This window comes from Mesoplodon bidens (assembly GCF_964165515.1).
Source record: "Mesoplodon bidens genome assembly, chromosome: 10".
NCBI classification, from domain to species: domain Eukaryota; kingdom Metazoa; phylum Chordata; class Mammalia; order Artiodactyla; family Ziphiidae; genus Mesoplodon; species Mesoplodon bidens.
The window spans coordinates 85,693,412-85,718,082 of NC_138172.1; the positions used below are offsets into that span (position 1 = coordinate 85,693,412).

General features: G+C 39.1%; 1 protein-coding gene across 9 annotated transcripts in view; it reads left to right on the plus strand.

Annotated features, from left to right (window-relative positions):
* The first annotated feature begins 19,508 nt into the window (after positions 1 to 19,508).
* The window catches only part of LOC308623153 (cytidine monophosphate-N-acetylneuraminic acid hydroxylase), a 115,681-nt gene continuing 110,518 nt past the window's right edge, over positions 19,509 to 24,671 (plus strand). For 8 of the 9 annotated variants that reach the window (XM_081245175.1, XM_081245176.1, XM_081245169.1 and 5 more), the window contains exon 1: positions 19,509 to 19,690. The gene's annotated coding sequence lies outside the window, so the exon portion shown is untranslated. The other variant, XM_081245166.1, reaches the window with a different exon arrangement.

Sequence of the window (24,671 nt, forward strand, 5' to 3'; positions counted from 1 at the left end):
TATGCTGCTACCACATTGTTTTGATTACCATACTTTATAGTAAATTATGGAGATGGGTAGTATCAGCCTGTACTCCAAATTTGTTCTTTCTTTTTCAAGAATTATCTGGCTATTTTATTATCCTTTTCATTTACATGTAAATTTTAGAATCAGTTTCTCAATCTCTATTAAAACGCCTGGCAGGATTATGATCGAGATTGCACTGAATCCCAATTTAGAGAGAAGTGGCATCTTAACAATATTGTATCTTCCTGTATATTAACAGGTATATTTCCCCATTTATTTAGGTCTTCTTTAATTTCTCTCAGCAATATTTTGGAGATTTTCAGGGTAGAGGTCTTGCATATCTTTTGTGAAATTTATTCCTAAACATTTTTCAAAAAATAAATTTATTTTATTTATTTTATTTTTGGCTACATTGGGTCTTTGTTGCTGTGTGCAGGCTTTCTCTAGTTGCGGCTATCAGGGGCTACTCTTCGTTGCAGTGCGCGGGCTTCTCATTGCAGTGGCTTCTCTTGTTGTGGAGCAGGGCTCTAGGAACGCAGGCTTCAGTAGTTGTGGTGCATGGGCTCAGTTGCTCCGCGGCATGTGGGATCTTCCTTGACTGGGGTTCAAACCCAGGTTCCCTGTGTTGACAGGCAGGTTCTTAACCACTGAGCCACCAGGGAAGCCCAGCATTTCATTTTCTTTGCTGCTATTGAAATGGAATTTTAAAAATTTATTTCAAATTTGCTACTTTTAATATGTTCCTTTTTACATGTTGACCTTGTATCTTACAATTTTGTTAAATTCATTTATTCTAGAAGTTGTTTTGCAGATTACTTAGGATTTTCTCTATTGATGACCATATCATCTGCAAATAGAAACAGTTTTGTCTGTTCTTTCCCAAACTTCATGATTTTATTTTTCTTACTTTATTGCACTAACGTCTCCAATACAATGCTGATTAGGTGTGTTCAGAGTGGACAATCTTGCCTTGATTGTTATCTAATGGGGAAAACATTTAATATTTCACCACTAAGCATGATGTAAACTGTAGGTATTTTGCAGGTGACCTTTATCAGATTGAGGAAGGTCCTCACTAATCCTAATATGCTGAGATTTCACCATAAATAATGTTAAATTTTGTCAAATGTTTTTTCTGCACCTATTAATATGATCATATGATTTTTCTCCTTTATTCCATTAATACAGTGAATTACATTGTTTGATTTTCAAATTTTAAACTAACCTCATATTCCTAGGTTAAAGTCCAGTTGGTTATGATGTATTATCTTTCTTTTATATACTGTTGGATTTGACTTGCTAATATCTAAGAATTTTTTTCATTCATTTTCTAACAACTTGATCTTAAAACCCAAAGCAGTGTATGCTTATTGGGAAAAAAAGGACCCTCAACGAATATAAAAGCATGTGAAGTAAAAAATGAAAGTGCTTCTCCCCTCCCACCCACCCTCTTGCAAGAGGCAATCATAATTAACAATTTGGTGTGTATCCTTTCCCACTTTTTTCTGTGCATGTACAAATATGTTACATACAGTGTAAATTCTGCTTTTTCACTTAACACTTCCTTATAACATTAACTGTTCTCTTAAAACATGGTTGTTTTGTTATTTAAATTGTAGTATTACATAGCATTGACTCTAATTTATTTATCTATTGATATTTTCCTATTGTTGGACGTATAGGTTGCCTATCTTTATAATGGAATGAAACAAAATGGTATTGACGTTCGTTCGGGTTTTTCTGTAAGATGTTACGGAAAATCCCAAACAAACTTTATGGCCAGCACAATAATAATGATGTATGATAGGACTGTAATAGAGATGTACACCAGCTGCTGAAAAAACTTCCCAGGTAAGACGGCTGGGCTTGACCTGAGTTCTAATGGTTGAGTGAGTGCTGAGTTTCTTCATTAAGAAAGGAGGGGATGGGAATTCCCTGGTGGTCTAGTGGTTAGGACTCTGCGCTTTCACTGCTGTGACCTGGGTTCAATCCCCGGTCGGGGAGTTAAGAGAAAGGGAGGGAGAGAGGAAGATAAGGAAAGTAAAGGTAAGAAGACAAGAAAGGGAGGGGGGGAAGGAGGAGAGAAAGAGGAAAAGAAAGAAGGAAAACAACATCAGTGTCAAGCCCAGGAGTTGGCTGACATAGACTACATCCATTTTTCCATCCCAGTGGTAAAACACTTAGAAAAAATAATCTCTTCCCAATATAGTTCATTCTTTTCTTGCAAAACTTTTCTCATTATTTGACTTTTATTATTTTTAGCTGATGAAAAGCCAGCAACTCACTGAAAACTTTCCCATGAGGTAATGGGAGGAACCACTGAACCACATTCCAAATTTCTTATTGTAAGTTGATTACATGTAAAAGTTATTTTCCTCCTCTGCTTTCCCTGTGGATAATGAAGAACTACAGATGTTTGTTTTGTAATGGCTCCAACTCCTCTTGTAGATTCTATCATGGTTTGTCTTCTAAACTGTCACTAAACACAGGGGATTTGGGGCAGGGGATCTTTGCCTCATTTGACCTCTTTCTTTTGAATGGCCTACAACAGACTCTTTCCACTTAAGTCTGGCTTTAAAAAATTTACCTAAATTCTCCTTCTTTAGCATGCCACTGTCTTCCTACTGAATGGTATTTAAAAGACTTTGAAGATCTTTTTTATTTATTTCCTGCTAGTCTTCTAGTATTATTGGTGTGAACAACAGGAAATTTACTCTTGGATTATTCTAGTTATTGTAGTGCCCCTTGAATTTTTTCAGGTGAAACCAATCCTTGTATTAGTTCCCTTTGGCGAGGTGTGTTTCTTTTCTGTGCACTATTTTTCACATTTGAAAAATGGATATAAACTTGCCATGCTTCTTCCCAAGGGAAGAATTGATAATCAAATGAAATAATACAGGTAAAAATAATTTAAATGTTCAAAGGTGGTAGAGGTTCTATATCAGTAAGTGCTCATTATCAATAATAGAGCTACCATTAAGCTGAGCTCCTGATGCAACCCAGGCCGGGTGCCAAGTGCTTTATTGACATTATCTCATTTTCATTCTCACAACTCCCTTATTCACATTTTACAGATGAGGAGGTTAAGTAATCCACCTAATGGCACCCAGAGGTAGAATTCAGATCTGTCTTGACCTATTGTCTCTGCTCTTAGACATCGTACTGCATACCTCTCAATAATATTTATTGAACGTGCAGTATCCAGTGCGATGATGTCACTTGGATGGTCTCCAAATAACAGAAGGTCTATGATGGCTTAGGTGGTCCCCCCTCGCCCACTGTTAGTTTAGTCAGAGCTAGCAATAATAATTTAAAAAATAACTCGTTTGTGTAGTAACCCTTACTGTATAGACATTTCTACCACTACGTTTAATCCTATCAACACTGTATTAACCACAGCAGATATTAACCTCACTTTATTCAGAGAGGCTGGTAGTCCAAGATCTCACAATGCCAGATCTTTTCTTAAGTGGGTTTTGTGTCTGTTAGTATCCAGTTGATCAGCAGTCAGATGCACTTCTTACATATATAACTATCTCTCAGATCAGAATTCTTCAAGTGGACCTTTGTTTATTGATCATGGTAAGTCTCCCACACTCAGGGTTTTCATCCATGGGGGCTGTGTGAACTTTCTATGGTTGCTGTAACAAATTACCACAAATTTAGTGGCTTAAAACAATACAAATTTACTATCTTACAGTTTTGTAGGTTAGAAGTCCAACATGGGGCTCCCTGGAATAAAATCCAGGTGTTAGCAAGGCTGTGTTCCTTTCTTGAGGCTCCAGAGGAGAATCTGTTTCCTTGCTTTTTCTAGCTTCTGAGGCTGCCCACATTCCTTGGCTCATGGCCCCTTCCTCTTTCATCAAAGCCAGCCACAGCTGATCAAGTTCACCTCACATCCCATCACTCTGGACTCCCCTTTTGCCTCCTCTTCCACTTTTATGGACCCTTGTGATTCCATTGGACTCACCTGGACAATCTAGGATAATTGCTCTATCTTAAGGTCAGCTGACCTTAATTTCATCTGCAACTTTAGTTCCCCTTTGCCATAGAACCTAATTTATTCATAGTTCCCAGGGATTAGAATGTAGATATCTCTGGGGGCCATTATTCTGGCTACCACAGGGGCTCATTTATGTTTTGTTTTGTTTTTTTAATACTTCTTTCTTTCTTTGGCTGCGCTGGGTCTTAGTTGCAGCATGCAGAATCTTTGCTGCGGCATGCAGGATCTTTTAGTTGTAGCATGTGGGATCTAGTTCCCTGACCAGGGAGCGAACCCGGGCCCCCTGCGTTGGGAGCGCAGTCTTAGCCACTGGACCACCAGGGAAGTCCCATCATTTATGTTTAAAATGAATGCTCATCTGTGTTTAAGACTGATGAGCGTAGGTGGTTGGTGTGAATTTCCACAGTGGCCTGTAGATCTATTTCCACCATGGGAAAGGGGAGAGTTGACTCTTGACTTTTAGCTAAGTGGGCTGGGCCTGCTCACACACAAACTGCTCATTAGGGAGAGGCAGGCACCTGAGCTAACCACACCCATTGGTGGCCAAAGTAAGGTTGTTTATACTTTGTAGAGGCATTCTAGAATAATTGTGCTTGGCCACAGCTGCTGTTCCTTTTTGTTTTCTCTCTGTTGTTTGAAGAAGTTCTGAGATAATTCAGGCTTTCCTCCACTGACACTGTAGCTCCCCCATTTCCTTTTCAAAGTGACATTTAATAGCTCCCCTTTGTATACATAACACATTCCAACAAGGTTTTTCATAAGTGTGGCAGTCACCCAACTCTCATTTTCAGTGGAAATTGAATTGTAAACAAGGAAAGAACTCCATTTTTTTTTAATTGGAGTATAGTTGCTTTACAATGTTGTGTTAGTTTCTGCTGTACAGCAAAGTGAATTAGTTATACATATACATATATCCCCTCTTTTTTTAGATTTCCTTCCCATTTAGGTCACCACAGATCATTGAGTAGAGTTACCTGTGCTATACAGTAGGTTCTCATTAGTTATCTACTTTATACATAGTAGTGTATATATGTCAATCCCAATCTCCCAATTTGTCCCACCTCCCCCCCTCTTCCCTCTTGGTAACCATAAGTTTAGAACTCCATTTGGACAGGACAAATTGGTCTAGTGCCTTGGACAATCCTCAAATTGCTGAACTCTGAATCTGAACATATGACGCACATCAGACAGCATATCCTAAATCAACACCATCCAGGATATCTTGGATGTGGGTGCCTGGAGGTATAAAGTGTAATATTTCATGTAAAAAACATAGGGCAAAAGTTACCACAAAAGTAAGGTTAGAGTTTCCTTAGTTTGTATGGCAAACTAACCTGGGATGGACAGTACCTTCTGAGTGAGCAGGTACTTGGTTAGGTTGTTTTTCAACCTGCATTCTTTGTACAAGTCACCTGATTTGGAAGTGACCAAGAAGCTCAAAATCAAATCTTTATAAAGGCCTTCAGCCAGTACATCAAAGACCTTCCTTACATGGGGCAATTGAATGGGCACTGCTATAGTCATAGGGAAAACTGTTCCTAAACTTTCTTGGAAGATGAAGAAAAATGTGAAAAATGAAGAAAGGGACAAGAACTGCAGTGTCTTTGTCCACAGAAAGTAGATGTCAAAGGGCTGTCTGGCCTGTGACACTAGGTTTCTGCACTGTATCCTCAGGTCTCTGAAGAGAAAATGCGATTTCCTGAAAAGAGATATTGACTGGCTTCTCCATTTTCACCACAAAAACAGACTGGAGGTTGCTGGTGTAATTTTATTTTTATAGTGTATTTGACTCCTAATTGTTTCATGGCTGTGCAGAAAAGAATTAACATAACAGGCCCGAACAGCATCTTTTGACAAGCCTGCTTACAAGGTTGGCCCTTGGCTAGCAATTGGGAACTTAAATTTGGGGAAGGTTCCGATGGTTAACTGGTAAGAGGGGTTCACTGAGCCCAAACTATTTGTACAAATAGTATGATTTATGCCAAACACCTGATTTTCTTCTGGGAGTCTGAAATTTGGCTATGTGCAAAACCGAGGGTGCCTATGTGATGAGCCTCCAATAAAACCCTGGGAACTTAGTCTCTAATAAGCTTTCTTGGTTGGGAACAGTTTACATTGTCATCACAACTTGCTGCTGTGGGTACTGAGTACATCCCATGGGATTCCCTTGAGAGATGACTCTGAAAGCTTGTGCCTGGTTTCCCCTTTGCCTCATGTGCCTTTTTCCTTTGCTGATTTTGCTTTGCCTTCCTTCACTGTAATAAATCATGGCCATGAGTTCAAATATATGCTGAGTCCTGTGAGTCCTCCTAACAAATCATCAAACCTGGGGGTGATCTTGGAACCTTCCAACACAGTGGCTATTTTAGGTTTATTTAAAAGAAACATGAGATGATGGCCTTGAACTTTGGAGAATTGCCATCATATTTATATTTATTACATTTACTAGGGTAGGATCAGTGTGCCGTAAGGGGTGAGGTTATAGACCTGGGCATGAAAGAGACTGAGATTAGGAGCCTAGCTATGACTTGAGTAAGTAACTTTGCCACTCAAAACTTCAGTATCCTTACATGTAAAATGTAGATCATGATATTTACACCAAAGAATTATTCTGGAGATTAAATGAGATAATGTGACTAAAACTTAAGTCTGTATTTGGCACAGAATCATGTTCAATACTGTTGCTGTGATTGAAGGAAGACTACTGAGTTGTATCTTCAAAATTCTTCTAATTGAAGAAAACAGTGTATCTATTGTAGAGAAAAATCTAAATTATTCCTGATACTGAAGAAAGGTTACAGGAAGAAAGATGTATATTTATATATTATCTTACATACAATATGTACATTTCATGGTATTCATATTTCATACATTATGAATAGAATATATTCATAATACATACCTAAGATATAGACATGATATTTCAACCTGTATTTTTTCTGTATTATAAAGCTAATATACACTTACTGTCAGAAGCATTTAAATGATACAAAATGTAAAAAGTAGAAAGTGAAATTCCTCCATAATTTTACATCTTCCCTCCAAGATTTGGTGCTTATTCTTTTAGATTTCTTTATGTGTATATAGAAACACACAATTTGGAGGCAAAAGTGGATCACATTACTTATATTGTTTCATGTTCATTCACCAATGTATGTTGGCACTTGGCATTTCCATGTCATTCCATGTAGGTCAACCTTATTATTTTAAAATGTGACTTGGTTTCCCATGGTTTGGACATGCCATAGTCTGTTTAGCCAAGCCTCTTCTGATGGACATTTGGGTTAGTTGTAAACTGAAGTTGCTATAGATAAGGCTACCATAAATTAACTCTACATTTTAGAGAACAATTGCTGCTCTCTCCACTCCATTAGAAGAAATAATAAAAGCATAAAAAAGAAAAAAAAGAAAGGCCTGGCTAGTTTCCCTTAACTAAATTGCAAGATAGCCTTACTTGACCCGGAGATGTGGACTGAGGAAACATGAGTCATGTCAACTTGCAACCAAGGGCAGCTTCAGGGTCAGACAAGCTTTGACTACCAGCCAATCAGAATCTGATTTCTAAAAGAAAATTGAAATGAAAAAGCTGTGTTCAAACAAAATTGAGGTTGTAAAAGGTTGTGCAGTTATTGATGTCTCCTTAAAAATTTGGCTATAATGTATTGAACAGGTTTGGATCCTGATTTGACCCAGAATATATATGAGACAATTGGGGGAATTTGACTACTGACTGGTTACTTGATATTAAGGAATTTTAAATAAATGTGTTAGATTTGGTCATGATGTTATAATTATGTTGATTATATTTCAGAGATACATACTGAGATATGAGAAGATAAAATCATGATGTCTGGAGTTAGCTTTAGAATCATCCAGCTGGGGAGGAGAGAATTGCTTATAAATGTGCGTGTGTGAGGGCGTGCGGGGTAGAGATGAATTGTCTAAATTGGGTTAAGGGAGTTGATGGTATCATTCTTTCTACTTTTGTATATTGTGAAATTTTCTATAAGAAGTTGAAAAAACAACTAGGCCTTGATGACTGATTATTTCTATGGGAGCAGAAGGAAGTTGTGAAAGGACTTGAGGGTGGGAAAATGGCACCCTATCAGAGTTGACTGGTACTAATAATGGAATTTTTTCTCCTGGTCTTAGTCCAGGGGTGGGGAGCTTTTTATTCTTAAGGTCACTGATTCCTGGAAGGAAATGAAACCAAACCAGGGCGTAAACATTCAATTTAAAAGAGTTAAAAAATAAACAAATAAACGGAAAGCATTAACTTAAAAAATTCAAGGAAGAAATCACAAAATTTGAATGACTAAGTAATTGAGGTAATAATAATGAGTGAGAAATAAACATGCCCCAATTAATATTGCAAATCATGATAAAGTAATGTCAAAACTGATATTAGAGTTTAAAGGAGAGATAAATTAATCCTGATTGTGGGTGGAGGTGTCAGACAGTCAGTGTGGAATAGTGATTTTTTTGGTCAGTAGATCTAGATTCAAATCGCATCTCTGCCAATTACTAGCTGTGCAATGTTATATTTAACCTCCCTGAGCATCAATTACAGATTATTGGGTTGGCCAAAAAGGTTCGCTCGGGTTTTTCCATAAGATGTTATGGAAAAACCCGAACGAACGTTTTTGGCCAACCCAATAGAATCACCACGCCAAACTTACAGATTTGCTGTAAAAAATAGAAACATTGACTATGAATGACATAATTCTTGGCACATTGATTAAAAGCAATAAGTAGTGCGGTTATAATATTAACACTGTGGCTTCCCTGGTGGCACAGTGGTTGAGAGTCCGCCTGCCGATGCAGGGGACACGGGTTTGTGCCCCAGTCTGGGAAGATCCCACATGCCGCGGAGCGGCTGGGCCCGTGAGCCATGGCCGCTGAGCCTGCGCGTCCGGAGCCTGTGCTCCGCAACGGGAGAGACCACATCAGTGACAGGCCCACGTACCGCAAAAAAACAAAAGAAACAAAACACTGTTCATATTCAGTTTTCAAAGAAATAATAATGTCAACATTTTTGGGTTAAAAACAATCATCTTTTTTTTTTGACTGAGCAGCATTCATTCTCTCTTCCTATCAGGACATCCAATTTCAGACACTTACCCTCTACCACGTGTAGTCTCTTTTTCAAAAAAAAACATTTATTTTTTGGCTGTGTCGGGTCTTAGTTGCAGCACGCAAGCTCCTCTCTCGTTGTGGCACGCGGGCTTAGTTCCCCATGAGGGATCGAACTGAGGTCCCCTGCATTGCAAGACCGATTCTTAACCACTGGACCACTAGGGAAGTCCCCCATGTATAGTCTTGATGGGAGAGTAAATCCAGTGGGCTGCCTCTCACTTCCTCTCATGATGTTGGCAGAACAAGCTCTCTTTTGAGATTCTGACAAATGGTTTATCCCAGACATCCTGGACCAGACCGTTCCTGCCGGGAAACTGATCCATTAGCTCCTACCTTCTTGCTCCTGGAGCTATTCAGTGTCCTGCCAGCTTCCAAGGTGGGTTCTCTTAGCTTGCTTATTGATTTTCAGAGCTTATCCCTTTCCTCACAATAACTCATTTGCTGGAGGTAGGCAGCATTGGGTTTTCCAATTAGTAAGCAAAAATTCTCATTCTTGAATTCCAAATATTGGCCAGTTAAGTGTTCTTGGAGAAAGAGGCTGTTGCCTGGAAATAGGAATAGAGAGAGAGTATGGGAAATAGAGGAAAGATGGGGCTTGCAGGAGCAAAATTCAGCAGGAAGTTAGAAGTGGAAGGAGATGGAGACAGAGGAAGAAAGGCCATTTTTTTTACATCCATTCCCTGCCCCAGTAACAGCCATATCCACCTCTCGCCTTAACTAGCTTCCTACCAAGGCCTGTACTTCAGATCCTACCCCTCCCATTCAAAGGCTTCAAACTGTCCAGGGCCCATCTGCAACTTCACAGGCACTTCCCACGCATGTGCTTCCCCCCCACCAACCAAAGGCCTCATATCTCTCAACCAGTCTATCATTCCACCCCCCGACCCTGTCCCTGCCCTTGGACCTGCCTCACCCATGTTTGTCTGTATTAGACAATTACTTCAGGTTGAAATGCTCAGGTGAGGATGACCTGAAGTAGGCAATTAAGACTTGCACCTTTTCACAGAAGTGCTCCTTTAAAAATAGAGGCTAAGCCGGTAAAGTGGTTGCTTTTTTTTAAACATCTTTATTGGAGTATAATTGCTTTACAGTGGTGTGTTAGTTTCTGCTGTATAACAAAGTGAATCAGTTATACATATATCCCCATATCTCTTCCCTCTTGTGTCTCCCTCCTTCCCACCCTCCCTATCCCACCCATCCAGGTGGTCACAAAGCACCGAGCTGATCTCCCTGTGCTATGCGGCTGCTTCCCACTAGCTAGCTATTTTACATTTGGTAGTGTATATATGTCCATGCCACTCTCTCACTTTGTCCCAGCTTACCCTTCCCCCACCCCCTATCCTCAAGTCCATTCTCTAGTAGGTCTGCATCTTTATTCCTGTCTTGCCCCTAGGTTCTTCATGACCTTTTTTTTTTTTTTAGATTGCATATGTATATGTTAGCATATGGTATTTGTTTTTCTCTTTCTGACTTACTTCACTCTGTATGACAGACTCTAAGTCCATCTACCTCATTACAAATAACTCAATTTCATTTCGTTTTATGGCTGAGTAATATTCCATTGTATATATGTACCACATCTTCTTTATCCATTCATCTGTTGATGGACACTTAGGTTGCTTCCATGCCCTGACTATTGTAAATAGAGCTGCAATGAACATTTTGGTACATGACTCTTTCTGAATTCTGTTTTTCTTAGGATATATGCCCAGTAGTGGGATTGCTGAGTCGTATGGTAGTTCTATTTTTAGTTTTTTAAGGAACCTCCATACTGTTCTCCATAGTGGCTGTATCAATTTATATTCAAAGTGGTTGCTTTTTAAACAAACATACATGAACTCAAACATCCAAGCAAATGTTAAACCTATTAAAATCATGACCTCAGAGGCTACTGAGTTATCCTAATTATGTGACCATATCTCCTCATATTTCTGAAATGCATTTTTGGTCATTTCTTTCAGCATCCAAAGCCTGATTTTTCTCATCCAAAGTATATATTCTGAGTGTCTAGCATGCTACAAACTTTGGGTCAGGGACCAGTGAAGGAGAGGTTATGGCTGTAAAACTCTTAACCTCAGAAAGGACACAGATACATAAGCAATTATAAGAAGCAAGAGATCCAGATAATCATTCTTAAGCAAGTGTTTTTAGGACTGCATACAGTTTGCAGAAAATTCTTTATAACATCCAAAAAATATGAGCAAATTGACATCTTTTAAGAGTGGTCATACCTCTAGCACCTAGATTGTGGTTTCCGGACACTATTTCCAACAAAAGAAGCCAAAGCTTTTAGGAGAAATAGCTGATTTGAAATCTGGAGCAGGAAATCTACATGATGAACATAGAATATCTTATCATATAAGTGGCAAGGAGCTATTAAATACTATTGGGATCATCTCAAAATGACTCACAGAAGTCAATTTGAAAAGATTCCCACTGGCCAAGCTGGAATGATTTGAGCATTAATAAGATTAATAACTGGAGTGTATTCAAGCTCATCAAATGTGTTAAACTCAATGTGTTCAAAATGATGCTAAAAAGAAATTGGAGGATTGGGGACAAAATCATGCATTTATCCTCCCTTTCCTTTACAAATTGTACAATTGGGTAACTAGTCAATAAAGGGAAATTTATCTTACAAAAGGATTATAGTTAATGTATGAAAAAGTATTGATAGAATTTCTCCATCTTTCAAGCCCCTAATTAAATAATGAATCACAGTACTGAACATCAATGGTTGGAGACATCACAAAAAGACAGAGCCTGACTTCTCTGGAGGTGAAAAACTTTAATCAGTTAATATAGGGCAACATTTCTCAAAGCATGTTGTGCTAAATTCTGTCTCTATTAGATATTCTGCCAAGAATTACTTTAATCTTAAATAAGTTTGGGGCATGTGGAACACAGTATCGTTTCTTTCTTGATGATTCATAATGCACATTAATATATTAAGTTCCTGAATAAACAATGACATCATGGGCGTCCTGATAGAAGAAACAAAGCCTTACCTATGCAACACTCATGAAACAAATTGAACTTGAATCTAATCAAGCCTCTGGAGTCAACTAAAGGAAATATGTAAGAAAACAGAGGGACATGTTAAATTATACCACAGGGATGTAATCTGCAAGATCCAAATGGTGTAAAACTCTGAGGGCCAAAAAACTTGGTTTATTCTACAAGTAAACTGTAAGGGGAAAAGAGATGGAAGGGAGTCTACTAATGAAAAGAGACTTAAAAGATATATCAACCAATCATGATATGGAAAGCTTGTTTAGATCCTGAATTTTTTTTAATGCTAAAAAACTCCTTTTAATGACAGTTATGAGACAATTGGAAATTTGAAAACTCAATATTTAATAATATTGAGGAATATTTTAGACGTAATGTTGGCATATAGTTTTTTTTTAAATAAATTTATTCAGTTATTTATTTTATTTTTGGCTGTGTTGGGTCCTTGTTGCTGTGCACGGGCTTTATCTAGTTGCCGTGAGTGGGGGCTTCTCTTTGCTGTGGTGCACGGGCTTCTCATTGCCGTGGCTTCTCTTGTTGTGGAGCACAGGCTCTAGGCGCGTGGGCTTCAGTAGTTGAGGCATGTGGGCTCTAGAGCACAGGCTCAGTAGCTGTGGTGCGCAGGCTCGGTAGTTGTGGCGCACGGGCTTATTTGCTCCGCAGCATGTGGGATCTTCTGGACCAGGGATCAAACCCGTGTCCCCTGCACTGGCAGGTGGATTCTTAACCACTGTGCCACAAGGGAAGCCCCAGCATATAGTTTTGTTTTAAAAGTGTTATTTCTTTTAGAGATTCATATGTAAACACATATGGATATAAGGGATTTGTTGTAAAAAAAAATACTGGATAGAGGGAAGTGGATGGGAGTTTGGATGGGACCATGGGTTGGCTGTGGGTTGCTGGTTGTTGGACTGGGTAATGGATATGTGAGAGGTCATATTATTCTGTCTACTTTGTGTGCGTTTTAGATTTCCTGGAGTAGAAAATTTTTAAAAAGAGTGGTTATAATTTTTAAGTGACCGTTTAGTGTCAAATCTGACAAGGAAAGAGAGTAGATCAAGGCAAGTCTGTTTTTCATAATGTTTAGAAAGATAAATAAAGCTTTAAGAAAAGATTTTTTCCCCATTGTGTCTAATAACTTAGCTCAGATGATCACAAATATCCAATTCCTTAAAATAACGAAAGCATTTTTACAACAAATGTCACTGAAGTGAAAGAGTATCACATGTTTTGACATGTAAAATTCTGATGCATTATTTAAGTCTTGTGATTATTTAGTTCCGAGTCACACATAAAATCAAATAGATCTTATTGATGAAGCATAAACTGATTTTGGAAAATGAGTGTAGAGCCAAGGGAAATCACGCCAAGGACTAGAGCCAGAGACTCCCCACCTACTCGGAGGCTGTCTATTTATTTAGCCAAATGGCCAGACACAACAGGGATTGGGGACACCGTATAACAACGTAAGACAAAAAATGTGCTGATGTTGCTCACTCTTTCTTGAGTGCCCGTGACATTCAAGTTTTGTTCATAGAAGCCAAGGTAGAAAGCACACAATATAATTTGTGATAACTTTATATAAGGGTCTCTCTTTGTTTTTGCGATCTGTGTCTTCAAGTATGTTATCTCAGCCAGAAGGTCACTTATTCATTCAATTTACCCATGGTGGGAGGCAATATAGTATGATGGTAAATGCTTTTGTTTCTATTTGCCACAAACCACATAGCAGGCACTTAAAGGGCAGCTACTGTGTGTGCAGCAAGGTGTGATAGAGATAATGAGGGCCATAACAACCATTCTTTCAATAAATATTTGTGGTGTGCTTACTAGGAGTCACGTGTTATTGTTAAGTCCTGTGGATAGAGGTGAACAAAGCAAAATTCCTTCTCATATGGAGCTTATGAACTAGTGGGACAGAGAGATAATCATATACAAATATATAATATAATGTCAAATACTGATGCTAACTGTGAAGAAAAACAAAGCAGGGTATGTAGATAGTTATGGGACTGCTACTGATTATCACATATTAAAAGGCTACTGTGTGGCAAATGCAGTCATAGAAGCTTTGTATCCATAAGCTCACTAACTCCACAATCTCTGTGGAGAGGGCATGGTAGAGTATTTCGCTGTTGCAGATGTGGAAACTGAGGCTTAAAGAGGTGAAGGTCATTGAGCAAGTAAAGTGGAAGCCGCAGATTAGAACCTCCTCTCCCCTCCCCAGGTCCCCTCCTGTCCCTTCCCATCCCTCCCCTCTCTCTCCCAATTCCAAACCTTGGGATCTTAACCATTATGATGGAGGCACAGTAGAGAGATGGAAAGTCATGTTAAGATGGAAAAAATGACCTCTCCCTTATACCAGTGGCCATGTTGTATGCTCTCTCTGTGTCTCACTTTTCTCATCTATAATCGTACCCACTATATAGAGTAGTTTTTAGAATTACATGGTAAAGTATGTGTAAATCAGTAAGAACACACCTGGCTTATCAAAAGTCCTCAGTACATGTTAGATTCTCAAATATAATTGATGGGCAGGTGATGAGGGGGTTGATAAACACTGGGAACTTGCAGTACTTTCTCAGGGGTGCAGGTGGCACCTGATTACAGAGGCCATGGGCTTATACAGATCAGGAGACTCCTGAGTGTTTGGGTGAAAACTGGGAGGACACTAAAGGCCAAAGTCACCCACTTCACATTTGCCTCAGACAGGCCCTGGATGCCAGTATAACATGTGAAGAAAGAGCAGTACCTAGATATTTAACAAAACTGTTTTCTAAAAATCAACAGCAAGGGGTGTTGCGAGCTGCTTTTTTAATTGATAAGGACCATCTCAACTTGCTGTTTTGATAGTGGTTCCCCAAACTGGCTGAAAACCAAAATAACCTGGGGAACTTTTTGAAAATACAAACTCAAATATTCCAAGGTAAAATATTTCTATGGTGGGGAAATTTTGAGGACCACTAGTGTAAAGGGAACAAAAGCATTTGTTCGTTGCTTCATCCCCAAAACCTAGAGCAGTGCCTGGTATGTAGGAGAGAATCAATTAGGATTTGCTGAATGAAATTTCTGTATTCACACCGCCTTCCTATCTTTCCTTCCCCAAACACATAGGGCATTTTCCCCCTCTGTGAAATACTCTCTGAGATGCTGAGTATTCAATTTAGAGTCTTCTCAGTGGTAGGCCCTATGTAGAGGAAAAAGAAGAGAGATCTAAGGGGCATGGTCAGGACTTTCTTGCTCCAAACTTCCTCTCTGTGTCTGCCAGAGAACTAGCAATTTCTACCACTGCAGCTCTTCTTGGGTTAAGATGTTGTTTCTCCGGGAAACTTCAGTTACTAGACAAAATACATTATATCAAGAGTGGGAGGTTGTTGGAAAGGGAAGGTGGAGAGTGCCAGGGGTAGAAACACCTTATTCATAGTATATCACACATTAGGACAGATAGCAGAACTGATGGGAAGTAGTAGTAAGGAAATGTCTCAAGGCTTGGGGATTGCAGGCTAGGAGGAGCACCCCAGAAGCTGGCTGGGATGGGGGTGGGGAGAGTTGATGGGGCGGGGAGGTAGGGCAGTGGTGGTAATGGTGGTGAGCATTTGAAGAGTACAGAGAGGTTCACACTTAAAAGAAACTTTTCCTAAGTAACACTTTGTCTATGGAGTAGGGTGGGCTGCGGGGGAGGGGGTCAGGAGACATTAACAGCTCCAAGTGCTTGGTACACAGTTGACTGTGACCTGTTGAAATGCATTGCTGAGAGTTAGCAGTTCAATCCCACGAACATTTTTGGATATCTTCTAAGTGCTAAGGTTTGGGATACAGAGATTGTCCTGTATGCTGCCTTCAAGACTCCACACTTCCACTGCAGGGGGCGCAGCTTCGATCCCTGGTCGGGGAACTAAGATCCTGCATGCCAGGTGGTGCGGCCAAACAAACACACAAACAAACAAAAAAACCCCACATGACTTGTCAGATTCACAGATTCACACCATACCCAGGGCTCTGTTATTGTTTCCTGAAATCATTTCAGCGGTTCTTTCCCTGGCCTTAGCCCTTTCTCACACACACACACACACACACACACACACACAGACACTCACACACACACACACACACACACTCACACACACACGCCCATGGGTACTCAGCTGAATACCTGAGGGGCCCTCTGCAGACCTCAAAGTTCTCTCTTGGTGCAGAGCTCTTGTCTTTCGTGTTCTGCCCCACAAACCCTAACTGCCCCGAACTCTCCAGACCCTCAACTCAGGGAGACTTTTGGAAAGGTGTCCCTTTCCTTCTCTGTGACCTGAAAATTCTCTGAACAATAAGCTGGGGCAATCATTTGGCTTACCTTATCTGTTTGTTTCTTGGAGGTCACCATTCTTTGTTATCTAATTTGTTTTGAGAATTGTTCCTTCATATATTTTATCTTTTTTTTTTTTTGGTTGTTTCAAACTAGAGGGTAAATATGGTTCTTATTTACTTCATCTTCCAGAAGTGGAAATGTATGAGTCATTCTTGATGCTTTTTTTTCCTACTATTTTTGGTTTTAATTTACATTTCTCTGATGACTTGTGATGTTGGGCACTGTTTCATGTGGTTATTGGCCCTTGGTTTATCTTTTTTGTTGAAATGTCTGTTCAAATCTTTTGCCTTTTTTGTTTTAGTTGGGTTCCTTATCTTTTTATTCTTGAATTGTAGGGATTCTTGAGTTGTATATCATGGACATGAGGTTTTCAGCAGATATGTGTTTTACAAACATTTTCTCCCAGTCTGTAGCTTGCCTATGACTTTTGTTATGCAGAAGTTTAAAATTTTTTGATGAAGTCTAATTTGTTAATTTCTTTTTTTATATGGTTATGCTTTCTGTACCATTTCTAAGAAATCTTTGTGTGCCTCTAAGTCCTGAAGTTATTTTCTGTGCTTTCTTCTAAAAGCTTCATACTTTAGTGTTTAAGTTTAAGTATGTTTTATCTCACATTAGTTTTTGTATATGGTGTGAGGTAGGGTTAAAGGTTAATTTTTTTCCTCCATATGAGCACTCAGCTGTTCCAATACCATTTGTTAAAAAGTAACAAATGGTTTGTATTGTGTTCCATCAACCTAATTTTTCAATCATTTACTAGTACCACAGTCTTGATTCTGGAGCTTTACAATAAGTTTTGAAGTCAGATAGTATAAGTCTTCCAACTTTATTCTTCTTTTTCAAGATTGTTTTGGCTATTTAGGTTGTTTGTATTTCCATATACATCTTAGAATAAACTTGTAAATTTCTACCAAAAAAACCTTAGATTATGATTAGAAATGCATTGAATCTATTGCAGTGACAGATCAGTTTGGAGAATTGATATTTTAACAACTGAGTCTTCCTACCCTTGATATTTTAATGTTACTACTTATGCAGGGTTTTAATTTATATATTATATAATTAAATTTTAATGGAATACTGGATTTAATATTGTTCTAGGATTTTATCCATTGCATCTATATATTTATATTTATTGGTACAAAGATTTTTATATTATGTTATCTTTTTAATGTCTGCAGCATCTATTGTATATCCTCTTCTTTCTTCCCTATAATGGTGATTTATGTCTTCTTCCTTTTTTTTTCTTGACCAATAATAGTACTAGATATTTTTCATTTTTGTTTTGACCTTTTCAAAGAACTAATTTTTGAATAGATTATTATATATATATAATCTTTATTGGAGTATAATTGCTTTACAATGTTGTGTTAGTTTCTGTTGTACAACAAAGTGAATCAGCTATAAGTATACATATATCCCCATATCCCCTCTCTCTGGAGCCTCCCTCCCATCCTCCCTATCCCACCCCTCTAGTTTGTCACAAAGCATCTAGCTGATCTCCCTGTGCTATGCAGCAGCTTCCCACTAGCCATCCATTTTACATATGGTAGTGTATATATGTCAGTGTTACTCTCTCACTTCATCCCAGTGAAGTGAGATGAAGTTTGTTTATTTTGCAGTTCTTTTTCTAACTTCTTGGAATTAATATTTAGCTCATTAAATTTCAGAGTTTCTTTTCTAGTGTCAGCATTTACCTCTAAATATTGCTTCAGTGAATCCCCTGGGTTTGTTATGTATATTTTCATTAGTACCTAGTGCTAAATATTTTCTCATCTATTATGATTTATTTATGACCAATATATCACATAAATATCTGTTTCTTAATTTCCAACAGTAAATTTTATTAGTTATTGTTTTGGTTTTGATTCTGAGCTTAGTTGCATTATAATGTATGCAATATTGTATCTCTATATGATATTATCTCTTTGAAATTAGTTGAGATTCAACCTGTGTATGATCAGCTATGGTAACTGGATAACTGTTACATATGTGCAGGAAAATGATGTATATTCTGTAGTTGTTGAGTGGTATGTTATATATGATATATGTTGTATATATCATATAGAGGCAATATATAAAATTATACATTATAAATAGCATATCATATATGTTATATATCATATAGAGGCATTATATATGAACAAAGGCATTGCATATGATATTATATATATACTATTTAATGTATCATACAATGTTATATATGATATTGAGGCAGTATTTATGTTACATATGATACAGAGAATAAATATATATATATTTGGTTGTTTCAAACAAGAGGGTAAATCTGGTCCCTATTACTCCATCTTGGCCAGAAGTGGAAATACATGAGTCATTCTTGATACTTTTGTTTCCTATTCACTTTTGGTTTTAATTTACATTTCTCTGATAACTAATGATGCTGAGCACTTTTTCATGTGCTCATCCACCATGTGTGTGTGTGTGTATATATATATATATGTATATATATATATATATATCTCCATTATGTCAAGTTTATTAACTGTGTTATTCAAACCCTCTTCATCGTTACTAATTTTTTCCCCCTGACGTATCCCAACATGTATTTGTGCCTTTGGGGGGCTAACACTTTTCTGATGATGGCTCTAGTGAGTCTGGAAACTTCACAGATACCATCATTAGGATAAAATTCTTCCTGAAGTCACTCCCTGAGCTAATTTATTGCTTTCTCTTGAGGGAAAAGAAACACCACGCGGGATCTGCCACGAGAGTCCTGGTGGAGGGAGAGTGGGGGGCAGGGAGCCTCGGTGCGGGGCTCATGGAGCCGAGCGCCCGCTCTGCGCGCAGGGTCGCAGGAGGCACTGGGGAGGTTTCACCTCGGCGGAGGGTGCTGGGCGGGTTCCCAGATGTCCCTGAGCCATCAATAGTCTGTGACGCGGCGGGGAGGAGCCTTTCCCGATGTAACGGGACGGGGAGGAACCGTTCCCTAGTTCCCTGTCCTGACGCCTGGGCTGCGCCCAGAAGGTACCTCCTGACCCCACGCGGTTCCCAGCCAGGCACCTCTGGTGGAGCCTATTTAATATTCCCTTGACTGGTGCCTCTCCCTCCCGCCCCTCCGTGTGCAGCCATACTCCTGCAGTGCCTGCTTCTCCGGGGGTGCATCCGATCAGGCCACTCGCCTCCTGACCACCCTTCCTTAGTTCCCACAGGTGAGAAGGCCTCACTCGCTGCTGGCGAGCCGCGCCCTCCACGCCACGCACTTCCTGCTGCGCTTGCGCACTCCTAATTGCTAAAATACATTTTTAATCGGCTTATGCTATCAGTTACTGAGGAAGCATTTACAAGTCTACTATGATTTTGAACTTGCTTTTTACTCCTTATAGTTTGTTAATATATCTTGAGGCTGTTATGAGTCCATGCAAATTTAAAATTATCAAGGTTTCTGGTGAACTGAACCTTTTATCTTTATGAAATGCCTATCTCTGGCAATGTTTATTGCTTGAAATATTCTTTCTCTATTGTCAGTGTGGCTCTGTCAGTGTTCTCTTGGTTAGAATTTGCCTTATACCTCTTTTATGCATACGTGATATATGTATAAGTATGGAAACAGACATATTTCAGGCCGCAGTTCATAGAATTGAATTCATGATAATTTTATGGACTTTTTATGCTGTTGTTTTGGCTTATGGTGCTTTGGCTGTTTAGTTATTTTGTACTACAAGATCCTCGATGCTTTAGAATTTTACCTGCAGAAATCGTCTTCATTTGGATTAGAGGTGGAGTCCTCCAGAGAGGGTCTTCATTTGCTTCTTCCAGGTTTATGGGAACTAATAGTCTAGGGTCACTGAAAATTAAATCTTTCTCCATTTCTCCCAAGTAGTGTGAATTCAGGCTGAAACCATTCATGAAGGCCAAGTTCTGTTTTTTGGTTTTTGTTTTTGTTCCTTCTAGACTGATGGTTTAACCCACCCAGATGCCAACTTTTGATGAGAAGGTCTATTAGATTCCTCAGGTTGGGCAGGCTCTGGGTGGTGTCTCTGGAGTCCTTTTGAGGCTATGACTTCAAAACTCAGTCTACGTTTCCCCTTTCCCCCTTGTTTGGTAAATAGCTGGTTATAGTGCTCCCTCAATATCCCTACAGATTTCTGTGTCTTCACTTAATCCTTGATTTGAGAAGTACTAACTTCTTCTGTGACAGCTTATTGACTCTTTTAAGATTTTTGTCTGTTTTTTGTTGTTTTCAACAAGAGGATCCATTCAAGTATTTAGCTCACCACCTTACTGGAAACAGAATCTAAATTTGGTAGATGGCACATCAAACTCTATTAGGTGGCTGACTTATGCTTTTTCCCCCGTCAAGTAATTTTATATCTCAGTACACTATAAATGAGAAAATTTGTTTTCTTTAACTGAATTCCATAAAGAGAAGTTGGAAGGGTGAAAGGCCTTAGTATGTGATAACTGTTTTAGTAACATTTTTAGCATGGGCCAGTTTAAAAAGAGGACACCACAAAGTTTTGAAGAGGGTACCACAAACCATTGACATCTGTCCATTAGAAACTGCCTGGGAAACTTGACTTTTTTTATTTTTAGCCTTTACTTCCCTTTAGATTATATTTCTTTTCAGGTAGCCTTCTTTCAAAAGTAAAACCACACAAACACATGATGGTGAGTTGATTGGTTCCCCCAGCCTCCAAAAATGTGTCTAGTCAGAACCTCTGAATATGACTTTATTTGGGAAAAGGGTTTTTGTAGATACAATTAAGAATTTTAAGATGAGATCATCCTGGATTATCCGGTTAGACCTGACCCTAAATGGCAAGTGTCTTTATAAGAACAGAAAAACACAGACAGGAAGAGGAGAAACAGAGATAAGAAGGTGATTTAAAGATGGAGGCAGAGACTGAAGTGATGATCTGTGAGCCAGGGACCGTCAAGGATTGCCAGCACCGAAGCTAAAAGAGAGGCATGGACGTAAAGGCAGGGTCCTTTACAACCCCCAGAAGGAACCAACCCTGCTGACACCTTGATTTCGGACTTCTGGCCTCTAGAACTGTGAGAGGATACATTTTTGTTATTCTAAGCCACCCAGTTTGTCATCCTTGGCTATGGCAGTCCTAGGAAACTCAGAACCAAGTTTGTAGACTCCCTCTGCTCCAATAATTTTGAAAAGCCTGCAATCTAGTTTCCCTTCAAGCATGATTAAGGAATGACAATCAGGTGAGGGAACTAACATGTAATGTCTCTGGGGGCCCCTCCCAACTTCAAGAGTTTCCTGGTTGCGAGGATTAAATGTAGTGCATGCTTAAAGCTTTATACAAGTATAAAGCCTTTCCTGACTATTACTGTCACTTTTTTTTTTAACATGCTAGCCTTCAAACGTGGCACTTGCCATCAGCTTCCTCTTCATCTTCAACTATGGCAGTGTTTTTAATGTTTGACCCTGCCGCTTCCTGCTTCTCCCTCCTTCTTACATAAACATTGAAATAAGGCTCCCTGAAACTTCCCAGAGTGACTCTGAACTTGGCAGAGAAGTCGTTTTTATCCAGTGAAGACCAACCACAAAATAGCTCCTGGAATTTGTGCAGCAAATTATAACTTAGAACCTAATTTTGCATATCTTGTTTATCATCATGGCAGCTCTTTGAGGGAGGTATTATCATGACCATTTTATTAATAAGAACAGTTTTTCTCCAGGTAGAATCAAAGAACTGGATCTGGAAGGAACCTTGGCACTGCTGGCCTGACCATTTCATTCACTGATGAAACAGTTCTTGAGTAACTATCATGTACTAGATTGAAAGAGTTTCTGGAAATTCAAATGTAATCAATATGTTCCAGGCTTATCTGCTGGTGAGCAAATATATATCATTCCCGGCAATAGTGTAGCAATTCTGTAGCATTAGTAAAGTGGATATTAATTTTAAAGCAAAATAATTATAAGTAGAATTTTTGGCACACTGCAAATCAAAAAATATAAATGAACAATATGTGTTGTAGAGCCCTATTTATGTTGGTATCTATAAATCTACTTCATTTCTAACTGCTATATCCACAGAAGGTTGTGCCGTAATTTATTTTCTCATTCTTCTATTGGATGTTCAATATTTTGTTGGAACAGACATCTTTTTGTACAAGTGCTAAAGTACTTCTTAAAAAAACCAAACTTATACTAGAAGTAGAATTGCTGAATCAAAGGATACTCACATTTAAAATTTGCTAGATACTGTCAAATTTCCCCCTAAAGTTACCAATTTATACCCTATGAGCATTATGAACATACACCTTTCCCAATGTGCTCACCAACACTGAATAATATTCATCTTTAAAATTCTGTCAAACTGAAGGGTGAAAGATAACTCAATCTTGTTTTAATTGATGGGAGGAGGGCAGAGGAGAAGGTTAGGGGAGGTTTTCAGTTTCTTCTCTTTATATCTGTTGGGAGACAAATCTGGATGGCCTGAGTACCTATCTCCTTCTACCAGGCTGAGCTGGCTGGGGCCAGTCTGTAAAGGGGCCGCAAGGCTTTTGGCTGATGCTAGGTATACAAAGGCACTTCATACAAAGTGGGTACAAAGGCACTTCAGGATAATTCCAGGGCCTTCCACATGCAGACTTTGACCTTCACTATAGACCCAGGCCCTCAATATGCATTCTCCCTACTCTTCTTGCTGGACCTAAATATCCTGTTATTCATTTCCCAGGACCTGGAGAACCTAAGTATTCCATAGGCCAACATACCTTTGCAACAACATAAATGTGTAATGTGGCAACATCTTTGGTGTGAGATCATGTTCTTTCTCTTGTGAATCCAGACTACTGTCAGAGGCTGGCCCTTCTCGGCTGCACGTTGGCCATGGTGGGTACAGATTATCTCTGCCTGGCCCAGGCTATGGGGAAATGAGAGTTGGGGGATTCCATGTGCTCTATTGCTTCTGTGTAAGTTTTCTCTAACAGACTCTATAACTGTACTGTGTGGAGCTACTTCTGTGTCTCTGTGGCCCTCTAGCCTGACAAGACCTGTAATGTTTTCCTTTTATACTAATAGAAACTTAATTTAAGTATCACGTGAGTACTTTTTCCCCCCAGTATTTATTATGCTCACAGAGCCTGTGGGTCAGGCATTTTCAGTCAGGGCACCGCCGCAGGGACAGTTTGTTTCTGCTACGTGCTGTCTGGAGCCTCAGCTGGAAGACTCGAGGGGCTGGGGATGGAGTCATCAGAAATCTCACTCCCTCACGTGCCTGGAGTTGCTGGACACCTACGCATGGTTCCTTCATGTGGCCCAGGCTTCCTTATAACATGGTGGCATCCAAGGACAGGTCCCAAAGAGAGAGGGCCAGGTGGAAGCTGTATGATTTTAGACACAGCTTCAGAAGCCACGAAGCACCACATTTGTCATATACTCCACTGTTTGGAACAGTCACAATCTCCCACCCAGATACAAGTGGAGGGAACACAGATCTCAGTGAGAGGAATGTCAGTCTCATCGTAAGAACAGCCTCGTGGGAAGGTGCTGCCATTTTTGGAAATACAATCTAATTCCTGGCAACTCATTCTTTTAATTTCCAAACTGGAAGATACTTGGTCAAATATTTCCCACCAGAAAAATGTAATATAAGATTGGAACAGCTGGAATGATAGGGGGATCACACATTTATCTCCCTAAACTAGAGTCTAGTTCCAGTAATTATTTAATCATATATCTTTCATTTATTGTAGCTGCCCCGGAAATAAATATCTTAAGAAAAATGATTTCCCTTATATTTATTATGACCTTCAAAATTGCTGATCCTAAATCTGACTACACACAAAGTTGGTATATTCCTCTTAATGCTTTCTCAGTACTTAGGATGGTCACCAGGAAGATGAGTGGCTAGAAATGCCTTTACTGCATTGTAGGTGATGACCCTAGATGTCAAATCTGGACATAAGACCTGACCGTTTGAACAGGATAGTCATATTTCTTGCAGGTGGTACTCTTTAAGTATTAGTCAATGTCATATATTCTTCATTGAATTTAGTGCTGGAAGAATGTATGCATCAGGTGTTTTTTTTTTCTCTCTCACGACTTTACATTTAATTTCTGATCCTGGAAATTATATGTACCTGTATACACATCTACCCCTTTTAAACTAAAAATCCTGCCTCTCCATGTTTACATAAGAAATTCAGTTGTTCGTAGTTTGG